Genomic DNA, 18,122 nt, shown 5'->3' on the forward strand with positions numbered 1-18,122 from the left:
GGTGAAAAAATAACACGAAGTCTGGGATTTACTCTTTAAAAGGGGGGGAGATAGATTAATTAATTAAATAAAAGGGGAAAGATAGATGCAGGGCACATGCCCTGGTTGCGGGCTCGATCCCCAGTGTGGGGTGTGCAGGAGGCAGCCAATCAATGATTCTCTCTCATCATTGATGTTCCTCTCTCTCTCTCTCTCTCTCCCTCTCTCCCCCCTTTAAAAAGATTGCAAATGTTGCTAACTTTGAATGAAGTGACTGACAGAAATTCATTATACTATTTACTCTATTTTTGTGCATTTGAAAATTTCCATAATAAAAACTTTAGACAGTAGAACAGCAGAGTTTTCCACAAAACTTGTAATGGGATGGGCAATAACTCAGGAAATCGTCTGTATCAGAGACTGACTGGTTATCTTATAGAAAAACCGTTGAAAAAACACTTGTCCAACCTAATAAACGAGTTTAACACAGTTTCGTTTACAAAAAAAACTGCTCCCAATTTGCCTTTTCTTTCTACAACCATTGATTGTCAGAGATGTGCTTCTCGGTGATGTTTTCAAAATATCTGTGAGCACGTTTAGTACGTTACCGCAATGTTATCACAGTGAGTGGGAAAGGCACTGCTCTCTGGAAGAAACCTAGGCTAGTGCTACTCAGAAATGCTTCTACTGTAGTAGGATTTTGTTACCAAAAACAGTATCCGTCTGTAACTTACAAAAACTCTCATATCTGAAGTCCTATGAACCTACGTAACGCAATTTTCTAATCTGTTTAAAAATTTCCAAAGCATTTCAGTGGGTTTGGGACTCCTGTGTTAAGAACTTTAAAATCAAAATAAAATACCTTCCATTGAGTTTACAAAGACATCTGGCATCAGGGAGGATGGAAATGTACTAGCCAAATTTCAACAAATCCTCTGCATACGCGGTGGACAGGATGGAAAAATGAGTAACCCGATTTAGAAAGAAAGCCAGTGATGCGTTTCCTGTGTGCGGCTACGTGTCCCGGGCAGGGATCTTTCCCAGGGAGGGCAGCCCTTAAAACCAAGTCTCTAAACCAAATGAATGTAAGAGCCAGACCTGCCGACTGCTCTCGCCGAGCATTAAAGCACAATTTCCGAAAATAATCAAGCACATGAAGACAGAAGGCTTTTTGTACCACCAACAAAATTACTTAAAATGTTGGTAATGATTTCATCTTCAGCTCATCCTTCGGTTTCTATTTTTGGTGTGGGTTTTATTACGCACACAATGTAACAGTAACGTAATGCATGCGGACAGTTATAAGCACATCGGTATAAGTTTGTTTACTGTAGGGATGTGTGCACCAAGTTTGAAGAGCAGGGCCGTACGCCATGGGAAAAGCTGGGGGCTGGCACGCTCCCCTCTTCTCCGCAACATGTCTGCCTCTCTGTCCCAGTCTGCAGGCCCATCTGCCAGCCAGGTCGCTCCACACCCTTGTCCTTATGTGCACACCACCCCGAAGGCTGTGAAGAGGCCAGGCGGCAGTGTGTGCTCTGTCCCAGGGACTCTGGGCTCTGAGTCGGGGACACTGGGCCGGAATCCGGGCACGGCACGGCCACCCGGCTGTGACTGGGCAGGTAACTGGCTGTCTCTGAATGTTTCCTGGGTGCACCGTGCGGCAGCCAGGGCCCTTGGGCCAAGTGAGGTTAGGAATTCCGAGTTTTTCAGATTTTAGAAGGACTGTCTGTGGTGCTGTATATGGTGTGTATATGATGACACCCCCACAGGGGTCTGGGCAGCATCCCAAAATCAAACACAGAGTATTTCCATAGAGAAACGTGAGATATTTTTAAAGACCATAATTAGTCTCGCATCAATTCAGGTCACATTTTTGCCACAAAATTAGTTTGTTGCAGACTTAGGAAGAACCGCTGGGATTTCAAGTGTCCTGGATTCCAGGAAGGTGAAGGTGAAGGTGAAGGTGAAGGTGAAGGTGAAGGTGAAGGTGAAGGTGAAGGGACGTGGGCCGGGCCATCCTCCGGGGCCGCAGGGAGGCTGCTGCTCAAGCATGCAGGGGTCAGTGTGGTTTGTTTTTTCACTTTGTTTTCAAAAGTGACCAAGCCCCTCCCCTGCTCTGAGAGCCTCTGAGAACAAGAGGATCTGGTGGGGCTGCAGGCCAGACTCCCGCTGCAGAGCCCAGGGCCCTGGCAGCTTGGTCCCACCTCCCGCCTCTTCCCTGAGAACTGCAACACTGGTCCCTGCACACGCAGCCCCCACTCGACGCCAACGCGGCCCCCCCCCCCTTTGCCCCGGTCCCCGTGGAGAATGCCAACTCTTCACTCCGAGTCACCATAACATCACGGCCCCACCCGAGGGCCTGCCACTCCCGCCCAGCGGACTGCGCTCACTCCTGGAGCTAACAGGTCAGTTCGGACAGGGCTCCTGCCTCCTCACCCGAGTTTTCCATCTCTAGGACCAGGGTGGCGCCAGGCACACAGTAGGGGTTTAGAAGAGAAGAATCAGTCCATCAACTGAGTGACTGAATGCCTGCCATGGAGCCACCTGCTACACCGGCTTTCCGTCACTCGGTCCCCTCCCCACCACGGACACCTCCCAGAGCTCGGCTGAAGAAGGTGGACACTGGGCTGGAGGGAGAGATGGGCTGAGTGAGGGCAGAGGATGGAGGCTGAGTCACACCATCTCACACATCTTCCAACGTGGAGGCCACGCCAAGGAGGGCAAAGGGACTTGTTCTACGTGTTCCATCAGGACACACCTGGTCCATCTGATGGGAGCAACAGGAAGGAGATAGAGATGGGGTTTTGTTTGTTTGGTTGTTTGGTTGGTTAATCCTCACCCGAAGGTACTTTTCCATTGATTTTTGGGGAGAGTGGAAGAGAGAGGGAAAAACAGAGAGAAACATTGATGTGAGAGAAACACATCATTAGTTGCCTCCTGTATGAGCCCTGACCAGGGCCTGGGCCGGGGAGGAGCCTGCAACCAAGGTATGTGCCCTTGACCGGAATCGAACCCGGAACCCTTTGGTCCGCAGGCTGATGCTCTATCCACAGAGCCAAACCGGCTAGGGCTAGTGATGTTCTTAACAACGGTCTAGTAATTTCCTGGTTGTTTCTAAAATAAGGAAGCTTCCAGTCAAAGAGGACTAGAAGCCCCTGGGGCAGAAACTGATGGAGGAACCTCTGTAGGCATTTACTCTCACCTGTCTTCTCCCCAACTGGCCTGCGACCTTCTGCAGGTCAGAGGCCATGTCTCATGTGCAGCTCTGATCCCCAGCACCGGCCTCAGAGCCTGGACAATTAGCACTCAATATGCTTTGACTGGATAAGGAAACATCTGCCCTTTGCAGTTTCTTCCAGTTCAATTCTCAACCTCTGTGCTAAACCTCCACCACCTCCGTGTCAACCTCGGGGAATGGAACGTTCTCTCCTCACCACCACCCCCATTTCATCCGCATCTGCCTTGACAGTTATCACCTTCTGTGATCTATTACAGTCTGTACGTGGCACTGGCCACAGCTGTGATTAGACTTATTCCATCAACACTCTGTGAGTCAGGCTCCATGAGGGCAGGGACCGTGTGCCATGCTGAAAAGGTATGTGCTGCGTGATCGGTTTGGGGACAGAGGAAACAGCGTGGACAGAGGCACGAGACAACACGTCAACAGACACGCGGACAGGGTGTGCCCCGGCTGCTGTTAACTAGCCTCATGGAGGGCAGTGTGACCTGAGTGACGGCGCCCTCCTGGTGGCAGCGTAAAGCCACGGGGAACGCCAGGACACAGGGCCCTGCTAGGCCACCAGCCACAGGCTGGACAGAGCTCATCTCAGGTCCAGAAAGCCAGCTTCAGGGGTCAGGGGTCAGGGGATCAGGGTTGGGCAAAGCCAGCTCGCAAGAAAAGGAGGCGTGCCAGTTTACGAATGTCCTCTATCAGGGGCCAGGGAGCCGAACCAGTCACCAGAGGGGCACTTGAGAGCACAGAACTGAGGACAGGGAAGTGAGGGCCCTTGAGCAAATTCAACCAGGCCTGGCAAGGCCTGATGAGCCAGGGCACCTAGAGGACAACTCAGAGGCGGCAACAGCTCCCCTAAAGCAGGCCCTGCCCCATCCTCCTCCAGGAAAGACGCCTTTGGGGGGACTCCCCTTCTGAGATTGCTACCTTTTCCAGAAAAAGCTACGAAGCCATGGGTAGTACTCACTGAACTAGGCCACCTGCCTGGGACTTAGGTATGTCAGAGAGCATCTCACCATCTCACCTGTACTTTATTCTGAGTCATTTTCACTTCGTGTTGCGGGGACACCTGGCTGTTGCCCGTACCCTCCCATCCCCCTCCCCCCCCCCCCCCCCCGTTCCTGTAGGGAAGGCTGAATAATGGCCTCCACAGATGCTCACTCCCAACCGGTGAGGTTTTTACTTTCCATGGCAAAAGGGACTTTGCAGATGTGATTACAAGAAAGATGATCTCGGATTATCTGGGGAGGCCAATATAATCACTAGTGTCCTTATACGAAGGAGGCAGGCCCTGGCCGGGTAGCTCAGTTGATTAAAGCCAAGGTTACAGGTTCAATCCCCAGTCAGGGCACATACAAGAATCAACCAATGAATGCATAAATAAGTGAAACAACAAATCTCTCGCTCTAAAATCAATAAATTAATTACGTTTTTTAAAGAAGGAGGTAGGAGGGTGAACGGGTAGAGAAGACAGTGTGACAATGGAAGCAGGGAGGAGAGACTAGGAGATGCTACACTGTTGGCTTGGAAGTAGGGACAGGGCCACAGCCGAAGAATACCACGGGCCGCTTGAAGCTGGAACAGGCAAGGAGACAGAGTCCCCTGAGCCCCCAGAGGGCACAGCCTGCCGACACCCTGGCTGTAGCCCAGTGAACTACACTGTGACTTCTGAGCTCAAAACGGGAAGATGATAAATTTGCATTTTAAGTCACTGAGTTTCTGCAATTTGTTAGAGCAGCAGGAGGAAATGAATACACTGATTTACAGATGAGGAAACAGAGGCTTGGAGGGCTAAAGTCCCTTGCCCACAGTGCCCTGCCTAATGGGGTCTGTCACTCTGTCCTGGCTGTACCGCCAAATCCACAGATTCCCAAGGCTTGTTAGACAGCCATGGGCTCCGGGCCAGACTTCCAGCTCCGCCGCTTAGCTGCTTTGTGTCTGTGGGCAAGTTGCATAACCTCTCTTGCTTCAGCTTCCTCAGCTGCAAAATGGGGTTGCAGCCACACCTGCCCCCGAGAGAGCCGCACGGAGTAAACAAGTGGACACAGGAGAGCACTGAGAGCCGGGCCTGGCCCTCTGGCCCCTCTGAGGACCACGGTCCTGTGTCAGTCGCTTCATCCCTGTCAGGCCGAGAACACATGTTCCCAGCAGTCTGAGACCCAGGCCAGCCCTGTCTGGCCGTCTGCTCTTTTTTAAACCTTCTGAGGTCATATTTTCATTCACCAGCTTCAGATCCAAACCCTTTTGAGCTTCAGCCATGAAGTGCTCGCTCGGGCAGTTGCCACACATCCACTGGCCGAGCTTAGCTGGCAATCCGCTTGCACACACGTCTCCAGAATATTAACACAGCCTGAGAGGGATTAGTGTTCTTTTAATAATAGATATGGAGAAACTTCCATCTTAACAGAGCTCAGCGGCAGAATGGGACTTGGGCACCATGAATCTGAACGGGGCACGCTGCTCCCCCTCAGCCGCCTCCTGCGCCTCCTGCCTCCAGGACTGCCTGCTGCTGGGAACTTCTGTGCGGCTGGTCCACATTAGGGCAGGTCAACACCCCCCAGTTCGGCCTGGCAGGTCGACACCCCCCAGTTCAGCCTGGCAAGCCTTTGGAAAAAGAACCACATGCCCTCAGGAGGGGGAGCGTCCCATCTCTCAGTCCCTCTCCCCTTCCATCAACCGACAAGCAGAAGCCACTCTGGGACTCCACGTCTCTCCCCTTCTCCTGGGGCCATGAATGTGTCAACCAGGAAAGAAAAACGATCTAATCCTGTACCTATCCTTCACTCTTTGGGGGAGGGGGAGAGGGGGGGACAGGAATAAAGTGAACAACGAAGTAATCCAAAAACCTTCAACGAGGGCACACTTCCGTGAGGGCTCACTTCATTCAGCCTGTGATTAAGTCTTTTAAAAAAATATACGCCAGGCCAAACGGTGACACCCCACTTCTCTCCCAAACGGGGAGGAGATGGGCCAACGCTCAAGCCTCTTGAGCTGGGTTTCGCTCCCCTCTCAGTGCGACCACCTTTCCAACCAGCTAAACCCACCCAGCACTGCGCAGGTGGCGAAGCCTACACCTAAACAGTCCCATTGCCCCGGGGGAGCCAGTCGTCTGAGCCACGTCCCCTGAACCTGCCCAACCCCCGGGACCCGTCAGCAAGAAGCCTGGCTGCTGCCCAGGGTGCCGCGGGGAAGATTCCAGCCTGAATTTCACTCACACAGTAGGTACTGAGTGGGTGAGCCAGCCTCCCACCCTGAGTGTATGTACACCCAGTGAGTCCACGTGTGCCCCACAGACAAGAAGAAATCCCACAGCAGCCCCGTTTATAACGGCAAAAGGCTGGGCACAACCCAAATACCCGTCCACAGGAAAGTGGACCTGAACAGTGGACTCCCACGCAGCCGTGAAAAAGAACAAGAACTGACCCGAAACCTGTTTGGCTCAGTGGATAGAGCATCGGCCTGCGGACTGAAGGGTCCCGGGTTCGATTCCGGTCAAGGGCCTATAACCTTGGTTGCGGGCACATCCCCAGTAGGGGGTGTGCAGGAGGCAGCTGATCGATGTTTCTCTCTCATCGATGTTTCTAACTCTCTATCCCTCTCTCTTCCTCTCTGTAAAAAAATCAATAAAATATAAAAAAAAAAAAAAAAAAAAGAACAAGGACTGCTACCCACCACCTGGATGAACCTCGCCGGAATGTTTCTCTAAGATTCCATTCACGGGAAGGTCAACCCGTCAACAGCGAGGAGGTGGGAGCAGTGTTACCCCAGGAGGGTTGGGGACCAGGAGGAGGCCCAGGGAGCCTCATTTCCGGGTGCTGCAAATGTTCTGCAGCTCGATCTGGACAGCGGTTTGCACGGGCCTGCACAGATATAAAAACCCACTGCACTGTACAGCTGAGATCAGTGTGCTTCACCACAGCCCATAGTAAGTCAAACCTTGAAAAGCTGGGGGTTTTCTTTAGATTTTTTATTGATTTTTAGGGAGAGGGAGAGGGGGAGGGGGAGGGAGAGGGAGAGGGAGAGAAACATGGATCGAAAGGCAGACATCAATTGAAACCGGGGCATATACCCTGACCAGGAATTTAACCGGCAACGCTTCGGTGCATGGACCAATGCCCAACCAACTGAGTCACACCAGCCGAGGCCAAACCTTGAAAAGTTTAAAAATATAAATACAGGTGTTTGCAGCCACCGTCACTCTCCCAACGCCTGCACCGCCTCCAGCTCGCCGAGCTCCAGCCGAAGGAGAAGGGGGGTCAGTAACGAGGTCTCTGTACCATGGCTGGTACCAAGCAAATCGACCGGGGGCAAAGCCCGGAGGAAGCAGCTGGCTACAAAAGCCGCTCGAAAGAGTGCGCCCTCCACTGGAGGGGTGAAGAAACCTCATCGTTACAGACCCGGTACTGTGGCACTTCGTGAAATTAGATGTTATCAGAAGTCCACTGAACTTCTGATTCGCAAACTTCCCTTCCAGCGTCTGGTGCGAGAAATTGCTCAGGACTTCAAACCAGACCTGCGCTCCCAGAGAGCAGCCTGCGGTGCTTTGCAGGAGGCAGGAGGCCTGTCTGCTTGGCCTTTTAGAAGACACCAACCTGTGTGCTCTCCATGCCAAACGTGTGACAGCGATGCCAAAAGACATCCGGCCAGCACGCCGCCGACGTGGAGAACGTGCTTACGAATCCACTGTGATAGGAAACTTCCATTCTTTTAAAATAAAATTTCTCTTCTTCCTGTTATTGGTAGTTCTGAGTGTTAAGTATCTTTTCCCCATGGGGTCAAAAGATACTAAGGATATGATTGCAAGTTGAAAATAGGGGACAGAAATCAGGTATTGGCAGTTTTTCCATTTTCATTTGTGTGTGAATTTTTTTAATATAAATGCGGGGACATAAAGCATTAATGCAAGTCAAATGTTTCAGTGAACAAGTTTCAGCAGTTCAACTTTATAACAATATAAATAAACCTGTTAAATTTTTCTGGACAATGCCAGCATTTGGATTTTTTTTAAAACAAGTAAATTTCTTATTGATGGCAACTAAATGGTGTTTGTAGCATTTTTATCATACAGTAGATTCCATCCATTCACTATACTTTTCTAACTTAGTTGTCCTACATGCAAGTACATGTTTTTAATGTTGTCTGTCTTCTGTGCTGTTCCTGTAAGTTTGCTATTAAAATACATTAAACTATAAAAAAATAATAAAATAAATAAAAATATAAATACAGCCTTGGCCGGTGTGACTCGGTTGGTTGGAGCATCATCCCGAGCACCGAAAGGTGGTGGGTTTGATCCCCGGTCAGGGCACATGCCCAGGTTGTAGGTTCGGTCCCCAGTTGGGGCGCGTCCGAGAAACAACTGATCAATGTTCTTCTCTTACACTGATATCTCTCTCTCCCTTCCTCCCTCTAAAATCTATTTCTGAAAAAGTATAAATATATACCTTTAAGCAACTTCTATGTGCTAAGTCCAAAGGGTATCTCAGACAAGACTAGCCTTTTAAGAGCTCACAGTCTAGTGGGGGGAAATACACTTGAGTAACAAGACAAGGGTCCCCTGGCCAGTGGGACAGGCGATGAGAATGGGCCACGGGTATGGGTATCACTCGCGATTTGGGGACGGTGGTAAACTGACGAAACATGGTTTGGAGGCAGCCAGCCCTATGTCCAGATCCTACTTCTCACTGTGTGAGCTGGACAAGATGTTTGCCCTGCTTCTCCATCCAAAAGAGGGGTCACAGCAGCTGTACCTCATGGGTCCCCATGAGAATGCAAGGAAAGAATGCACACTGGGCACTCGGCCACGAGACTGTTGTTATTCCTGCTGTGAGGCTGGGCCTGCCTGTGCCAGGCACCAGTGGTGTTCGTGGATACGGAAGAGGCCCTGCCCTCGTGGATATGGAACAGCCCCTGCCCCCCACAGCTTCCAATCCCACCAGGAAGAGGCAGCCGGCATTCACCCGCTAGCAAACATCTAACAAATCCGGGGCTGTGCGCCTGACATGGCCTTGGCCCTAAAGGAGCTCGCAGCCCAGCGAGGAATCAGACACCTGGGACACAATGTAAAACAGCTTAAGTGTCGGCGGAGAGGAACAGATAAAGGAGCGGGGGAGGTCAGAGGGCCACGCGGAGTGGAAACTGAGCTGGGCCTTGAGAGGCAGACAGGATTTGAGCAAAGGCATAGGGAAGGGAAGCCGAGGTCCTGGAGGAAAGGGCGGCCAGTCACGTGTGGATCAAGAGGGCCTGGGTTCTGCAATCAGTGGGAGGTTTCAGAGCTTTAAAATGACAGGCCAGCCGCCCTGGCTGGTGTGGCTCAGTTGGCTGGAGCGCGGTCCTGTACACCAAAAGGTTGCAGGTTCCATCTTCGGTCGGGGTGCATATGGAAGTCAACCAATCGATGTTTCTCTCTCTTTCAAATCAATGAAAACATATCCTCAGGTGAGGAGTAAAAAATAAGTAAAATAAAACGACAAGCCGGCCAACAGCAGTGTTTCGAAGGGGCCAGACGGGGGTGGCTCCATGTCCAGGGCTGGGACTGCTGTCGGATTAACCAAGAAACATGCAAACGCTCGCACCCAGTCCCTTCCCTTTGTGAGGCCCAGGCACACTTATTTTATTAGATGGCGAGCAGGGGCCTGAGCAAGGCAGACTGAGCCTTGACTTTCCTGCACTGGGCAACAGGTGAGGATACATTTCTTATGGCTCTTGTTTACATAATTTTATTTTAATTTTTTTTAAAACATCACAGTCACGATTTGGAACTCAAAAGAGACAAAGCATCTGCAGTGCGAGTCTCCCAGTACCAGCCGCCATCCCAGAGGCACCACGATCACTTCCTGTGAATCCCAGGACCCTGTTTACCAACAAAAGCAAACGCGCTTTCCAGTTGCACAGACGGAGGCGTCCCAGTCGCGGGCCCTGTACCTGCTCCTTTCACAGCAATCTATTCTGACGGTCGTGCCATATCTGTGCATGGAGTCTCCATCTTATTTTTTTTTAATATGTTTTTATTGATTTCAGAGAGGAAGGGAGAGGGAGAGAGACGAACATCAATGATGAGAGAGAATCATTGATCAGCTGCCTCCTACACGCACCCTACTGGGGATTGAGCCCGAAACCCAGGCATGTGTCAAACATTGACCTCCTGGTGCGTAGGTCAACGCCCAACCACTGAGCAACACTGGCCGGGCTCCATCTTATTTTTCATGGCTGCACAGTATCCCTCGGTTCGGACAGACTACAATTTGTTCCAGGCCCCCTGCTGATGGGACATTAGGTTGCCTTCTGCTATTACAAGTAAGGCAGCAATGACAAACCTTGCAAATAAGTCACTGTGCACATGTGTTAGCACATCTGGAGGATAAATTCCTAGAGTGAGCTGCGGGGTGAAAGTATACAAGTAGCTGAAATTTTGAAAATGTTGCTAGAGAGGCAGGATGCACTTAAATCACTCATCTAAGAAATAAGCCAGATTATTGGGAGAAATGCTGATAATGTATAGTTTTAAGGATGCCCAGATGAAGAAATGGTAGAGAAAAACCCTCTTTCAGCAAACAGAGTGCTGGGTCAGGAGATGGTTCGGAACCTGGATCAGCCCGTACTCGCCTGGTACCCTGATCCATGAACTTGCATTTCCTCACCAGTAAGTGCCAACCCAGACCCGCTCAGCTCCTCAGCCCTTCCCAGCACAGAGGGGCTCTGATGCCCTGCTCCCACGGCAGATGGACACAGCACCCAGCTGTAACTGGTCTCCCTAGGTGAAGGTGCCAGTGCCCAGGGGAGCAACAGACAGGCCAGGGTCATAGGTCATAGGTCATAGGCAGGCAGGAGGGGCTGGGAGTGGAGAGCTTCAGGGGGTCAAGCGTTCCAGTCTGGCCATCAAATGAGAGATAAGCCCCTCTTGCCGCTTCCCCTGCATGGCACACTCACACTGCACACACCCAGCGTGCATCACGGGCCTGTTACACAACGTGTGCCGGAGAGCAGTGGCCGTCTAACCCTAGGTCTGCAAGCCAGCAGCCGGTGAAGGGGGGAAGGGCCTTCCAGGTCGTGGGCCACCTCCAGCATGCACAGGGACAGGGGACACAGGTAGGGGAGTTGAGGAGCAGAGGCGGAGTGAGCTCTCCTGGGGTGTTTGGAGCCTCACCTCCATGAAGAGGACTCAGGTGGGACTCCGGACACCTAGCGACCTCCCTGTGAGGGAGGACAGCTGCATAAACGCAGCAGCGATCAGGGCAGGCTTCCTCCCATGCCCACAAATTCGGCCCAACTACTGACAACTGTGAATGAAAGAAATGGTGGCCCGCCCCCAGGTGAGTGGGAAATACCTCCGGGCAAACCACAGGCAGCACCGGAGAGGAGTAACCCTGCCAACCGCCCCACTTCCCGGCCACGCCATGTTCCGACTGAGAGGGCCAGGGACTCCTGTGCATCACATCACACTTAAATGCACTGAGGTTATTGCTATTCAATTGTTTCTGACGCACACACAATACGCCAACCTTTCTTTGTAAAGCAAATACTAGCGTGTGCTGTTTGGTAAATCCAGACGTCCACACGTCCTATTTGTTTAAAATTAGAGACAAACTCATGCAGAGATGCACCTCCTCTTCATGGAGGTGAGATGTGACCCCAAACACCCCAGGAGAGCTCACTCCGCCTCTGCTCCTCAACTGTGTCCCCTGTCCCTGTGCATGCTGGAGGTGGCCCACGACCTGGAAGGCCCTTCCCTCCTCCACCTGCCACCTCCACTGTCCCTCAGCCAGCCCCAGGGCCCCTACCCCAGGGAACCTGTCTCTTCAGCCCACCTGCAGGCAGAGCAGACTGCTGCCTCCTGGGGCCCCCACAGCTTCGACCTGATCCTCTAAGTATCGTCCTTTCCCTGATCCTCTAAGTATCGTCCTTTCCCAGGCTAAGCCACAATTCCATCTGCTGGGAGCTCAGAGCAGCAAGGGCACAGGGTTCGATATTGAACACCTGGGTGCTTCCTTCCAAAGGATCTTAGGCAAATTCACCCTTCTGGGCCTCAGTCTATCCATCTACAAAACAGGCGCAGTAATTCCAAGGTCCCAGGGCTGCTGGGAGAATTAAATAAACAATATAGATGAACTGTTATTTGCAAACTGCAAAGCCCTACCCAAAGTCTGGAGAAGATAGTAACATTCGTATTAACTAGTATATCAAAATTAATTAATATTAATATCCTCACACATATCCCTTCACCAACACCTATCACTGTGCCTTGCAGGCACCCAAAATGATTGCCAATGGAACCCCAGATTCTCTGTTCATTCTATGTGGACTAAAACACATGGGTGCTAGAGGCGGAAGCCAGGAGGCCCTGCCAGCAGCAGCCTTGGGGTTCTTTTCCCTCGAAGCTTTTCTGTAAATGATGGCCCAGAGGGCTTTGGGGAACAGCACAGCCCAGCAGCGTGAAGGTTCCTCCTAGCCACCTGCCAGCAGGGCAGGGCCTCCCCGGGTTCAGGCTGTCCCCAGGGGTTGGAGCAGGAGACAAATAAAAGCATCAAACTGCATGCATGTCTCCCAGGGTGGGAAGCTGTCCGAAGTGTAAATCCCTTTAACGGGGACAAAGTAACTTCCAGAGATCTCACTCCACCCCTTTGTTGGGTGGGGGTGGGGAACAGCCATCCTGGGACCACCCATGGCCCGTGGCCGCAGGCACAAGGTTCAAGACCAAGGCTCCCCAGCAAGGAGACTAACTAGAGTGTTCAGGGGTCACCAAACAGATTACAGGTTGGAAAAGATCTCTCTCTCTCTCTCTCTCTCTCTCTCTCTTTCTCTCTCTCTCTCTCTCTCTCTCACACACACACACACACACACACACTCACTCACACACACACACACCTCCTTCCATCTTCATGCAACTGTGAAGACCTCCTCTCCCTGCAAACCAGGCCCCTCCCCTTGGGGGTTTTCTAACCTGGGACCTAGTAGCACCCAGAAGGTGGGCAGAGAGGGTACGAATAACCCCATTAGAGACTCACTGCTGAGCAAGTGACTCACCCCAGGCCATCACCCGGTTCTCTGACTCTCCACTCCGTGCTACCCACCCCTCAAGTTTGAGATGAAGCACTAGGCGCTGGTTTAGAACGTCTCTCACTCCTTTGTATCTATGGCTAACTTCTTAGTTCCATGGGCAAATGCTTATGACCTGGTGCTATGTGAATGATGAGATAATGCAGGAGCACGCCTACAAAGAAAGCTGCCCAAACTTCAACAGTGATTATTTCTTGGTTATGAAACACGGGGTGATTTTTAGTCTTATCCCTCACTCTTTTCTGTGTTCTAAATTTACTATAATCAACAAGTACTATTTTCAAAAACCAGAGAAGCCTGTTGCTTTCCGAAGGCTGAAACACCAAGGTCAGCAACGCAAACTTTCCACGAAATAGTCACTCCGTTAAGTGTGCGAGTTTTTCTAAGCGCGGAGGGCTGGAAGTGACGCGGGTCGGGCACAAAGGTTTTCTGGGTGGGACCTTCCCCTCTGCTTCCCGCCCCAGAAGAGGAGGAAAAGGAGGTGACTGGGGGCTTCCTGCCACGCAGCCCAGGCCTGAGACCTCCCAGACCATCAGGCTGAGCCCGTCGCAGGGCAGCCCCACGGCTGTTTAATGTGCCCCATGGGCTCCTGACATGAGCTCATTTCTAATAAGCAATGCTGTTCTGATTGGCCTTAACGTCTGTCACTTCTCAAGAGTGGCAATGAATTAACCCATCCAACTGTTTCATTTGTTTAGTCAAAAACTATTTCAGCTCCTACTCCATGCAAGGCATTGTGCCAGCCACGGAGCCATCATTAAACCAAGACTGGAAAACAACCAGCCAGAGGCTCCGTGTCATCCTGCTATGTTCTGCCCAAGCGTAGGGTTTCAGCTGCGCTAAAACAGCACCAGGAATGCGAACAAATGCTGCCGGGCGTGACGCCTGCCTAATTCCTGCATCTCAACGACTCCGCACAGGGCCCCGCTCCCCCGTCCTTAGGCAAAGCGGGTCCCGGACCTGCGCTGCATCTCACTCGGCAGAGGCAGAGGCAGAGATGATGGGGCGGGAACCGGAGAAAACTCGAAACTTGGCGACCATCCAATCCTTTTTTAAAAAATATTTTTTTATTGATTTCAGAGAGAAGGGAGAGGGAGAGAGAGAGAAACATCAACAATGAGAGAGAATCATCGATCTGCTGCCTCCTGCATGCCCCCTACTGGGGATTGAGCCCGAAACCCAGGCATGTGCTCTGACCTGGAATCGAACTGTGAGCTCCTGGTTCATAGGTCAACACTCAACCACTGAGCCACTCGGGCTGGGCCATCCAATTCTTCCCTCCATGGCCCCCTCCCACTTTCCTTCTTCCTGTCCTTCTTGAGGCTGAGAAGATCACATTCAATTAACATTTATTGAGGGCCTACTAGGTGTCGAGCCCCAGTGTCAAACAATTTTGTAGACAAGAACTCAGACCTTAGCTTTGCACATGCTCTTCGTTCTGCCTGGAACCCACTTCGTCCCCTCACACATGGCGACAGCTTCAATGTCACCTCCTGCCCTAGCCAGTTTGGCTCAGTGGATAGAGCATCAGCCTGTGGACTGAAGGGTCCCGGGTTTGATTCCCATCAAGGGCATATGCTCAGGTTATGGGCTCAATCCCCAGTAGGGGATGTGCAGGAGGCAGCCGATCAATGATTCTCTCATCATTTTTGTTTCTATCTCTCTCTCCCTCTTCCTTCCTCTCTGAAATCAATAAAAAAAATATTTTTTTTAAATATAAACACCACCTCCTCAGAGAATCGCCTGCCCAGGCGAGAATGACTTTCTCTCAGCGTATCCATGACAATGCACCTGCTCCCGTGCTGGCTCTTTCCCCGGCTGGGCTCAGCTCCGTGAGGGCGGCGGCCTGCACACTGGTGGGCACACAGGCATGCAATACCTCTTTCCTGAGCAAATCAACAGCCTACAGAGTACAGACAGTCCTCCGGTTACGGCAGACTAGACTTACGTCGTTTCGTGGTTATGTCGCCATCTCCCATTTATTTATTAAAAAAAAGTTCCGTCATCTCGATGTATGTACATATGTGCTTTATGTTTTTTATTATTTACTGTATTTACCACAAGTAAAGGTCAGGAATTGTTATCTTTCTTTTAAATTTTGTTTACTGTTTCACTTCATTGCTGCTGTGTATGTGCTCCATGTGAGTGACGTAGGTGCTTCTGTAGGTGGGTTCCGACTTACGGCGAAAATCGCGTTACGTCACGTGGACCTACTGTAATAATAAAAGCCAGTGTTTACTGAGCACATTCTACATGCCAGGGGCCGTGCTGAGCTCCATGCAGACATTGGGTCATGACAGTCGCATGATGGCTGCACCATTATTACTCCCATCTTTTTAAAAATTGATTTTAGAGAGACGTGGGGGGGAGAAACAGCAATCCTTTGCTCCACCCACCACCCATGCATTCATCGGTTGATTGCTGCATGCGCCCTGAGGGGGATCGACCACAACCCTGGGTATTGGGAATACACTTGAGCCAACTGAGCACCTAGCCAGGAGGGCCTCCCAACTTTTAATGAATGGGAATTAGAAGCTGGTAAGCAACCCGCCCTAGGCCACAGGGATAATAAGAGAGCGAGGATTTGAACCGCACCTCCCAATTCTCTCTACAGGTCACTGGACTGCTCTCGCCAATGCCCGGGCGTGGGGGGGGGAGGGTCCCTTTCTCCTGCTCTGCCAGTGACCATTTTTGTTCCCCTCCTGAATTCTTGGCCTCCCCTCCAAAGGCACCCAATTCAGAAGAGTTCCCCAACTCCTCGCCTCTCATCCCACACCCATCAGCTCCCACACACCACCCAATGTGGGCCCCTCAACTGCGCTTCAGCACTGACCTAGTGCAATCCCCCCAGCCTTCCGGCCCCAGCGGCTAGAGCAGAGCGTAAAATGCAGGCAGCCAGACCCCCAGCACAGCAGGCAGGTAGAGCAGGCAGCTCCTCAGCGAATCCACGCGGGTTCGTCCCCACTCTGTCCCCACTCTCTGCCTGTATTTATAGAGCCGGTGAGCGTGGGCACGTGGATGGACACCCACCGCAGCTCTCAAATGGGAAAGGGAGCTGCCCACGCCCATTCCAGACCTGCAGTCTGAGAAGTCGGTGAGAACCCGTGGGGCCCAGAAAGGACTTGCTTCTAGGGCAGTGGAGAAGGGAAAAGGCAGCACAAGTAAAAAGAATGCCAGTGAGCCGAGGGAAAGCAAAAGCGAGGGAGGCCGTGTCTTGTTGGAGTTCTCTGTGGGAATACAGGAAGGAGGAGGGAGATGATCATACTGTCCTGTAATACACGGCTGAGGTCGTCACCTCCTTTATGAAACTTTTCGGGCTCCTGATGACCACACCAGGGTCAAGTTCAAACCCCTTAGCAGGGCCTTCAGAGGCCTGCATGCCCAAGCCCCACAGCCGGGTCTGGGAGGTGAGGTATTTCAGGCCTCCCCATCTCCGTTCCTCTGCCTGGCAAGCCCCTTTCTGCGGGAGCCTCGAGGCACAGGACATTCTGTTTCTAGGAAGACTTCGGGGTCCCCCTCAGGGTTGGTGGGGGAAGAGCACAGGCTCTGAGGTCAGACCCTCTAGCTCAAAGCTCAGCTCCACCAACCAGCCCAGCTTTAACCTCCCAGGCTGCCTCCTCTGCAAAGTGTGAAGGTAACTGCTCCACCTCACTGGGTGGTGGGAAGATGAAATGCCCTATTTTAAGGAAGCGCTGTGAACTGCGCCTGGCACACAGTAAGTGCTTAATAAACAAGCTGTTGTTCCTATTGTCCGCTGGTCCCTGTGGGGCCCTGTTTCTCCCACAAGGAGAGCACTGTCTTGCATGTATTTGTTGCACTCTGGATCCCCTAGCCAACCACAGCCTTTCAGAAGGCACCACGCACGACTCAGGCCTCTCTTCCCGGCCTAGCACAGTGCCAGGCACACAGTAGGTCTTCAGGGAGTGCTCACTGCCTGTGAAGGTCCTCCCGTAGACCCCACACCGAGCTCTCCCAGGGCCCAACTGCTGGCCTTCCACAACTCCCACACCAAATCCCGCCTGAAGGCCCCGCAGAGCCAGCGGACATTCACTGTTACTGGGTTTCAAAACAATAAAGAGCCGCACTCTGCCTCACCAAGGCCGTTTCCACTCCAGGGAATTTACGGGGAGAAACGAGCACAGCGGGGACTTGAAATAGAACTGAGCCCTTCCGGGGAGAGAGCTGGCTGGCCCGCCAGAAACCAGGAGCAACACCTCAAAGGCCACGGGGAGCAAGCCGCCTCCAGACAAAAGCCCGAGCTGCAGAGAACTCGGCCAGCAGGAGTGAACTAGGACAAGGGGTCACCGGCACCCGCTCTGCCGTGAAGCCTCGCCACCTGGAGAGCTTCAGAAGGGGGTCCTTGTACAGCCCACCCCCATGCGGGAACAGCTTACCACACACCCAGAACCCCAAGGGCTGCACACAGGAGCCCCCGGGCGCTTGTGGCTCTCGGCGGGGAATTCACACTGCCTTCTCCATCCACGCTGCCTATCAGGGCCTCCCGCCTGGATTGGGGTCACTACTTATGTCCATCTCCCCAACAGACTTGGAGCTGCGAATGACTGGGCACCGGGTCTCATTGATCTTCAGACCCTGCGCCCCTAGCATGGTGCCAGGTACGTACGTAGCAGATGCTCAGTAAGTTACAAGGCAGCAAGAGAAAGGTCCTGGTTCAAGGATGACTCCATCCAGGCCTGCCACGTACCACGGACAAGCAAGCCATGTACTGCCTCTGCGTCTCCGTGTCCTCACCTGCCAAAGAGCTATAACAAGTTCCGTACTCACACAAGTGCTGAGAGAATGAACTGGAGAAACACATGTAGAAAGCATGAAAATACATGCTAGTCACCCTTCAGGC

At 52.1% G+C, this 18,122-nt stretch overlaps 1 protein-coding gene and 1 pseudogene across 3 annotated transcripts in view; one reads left to right on the forward strand and one right to left on the reverse strand.

Annotated features, from left to right (window-relative positions):
- TMEM184B (transmembrane protein 184B) overlaps positions 1-18,122 on the reverse strand; it is a 49,519-nt gene that overhangs the window by 29,926 nt on the left and 1,471 nt on the right. The window contains exon 2 of one of the 3 annotated variants that reach the window (XM_054719516.1): positions 17,889-18,027. The exons of the other annotated variants lie outside the window; for them this stretch is intronic. The gene's annotated coding sequence lies outside the window, so the exon portion shown is untranslated. The remainder of the gene's footprint in view (positions 1-17,888; positions 18,028-18,122) is intronic. 3 annotated transcript variants of the gene reach the window in all.
- Positions 5,649-8,195, forward strand: LOC103303869 (histone H3.3A-like; annotated as a pseudogene).

This window comes from Eptesicus fuscus, chromosome 7, assembly GCF_027574615.1.
Source record: "Eptesicus fuscus isolate TK198812 chromosome 7, DD_ASM_mEF_20220401, whole genome shotgun sequence".
In the NCBI taxonomy this organism is placed as follows: Eukaryota; Metazoa; Chordata; class Mammalia; order Chiroptera; family Vespertilionidae; genus Eptesicus; species Eptesicus fuscus.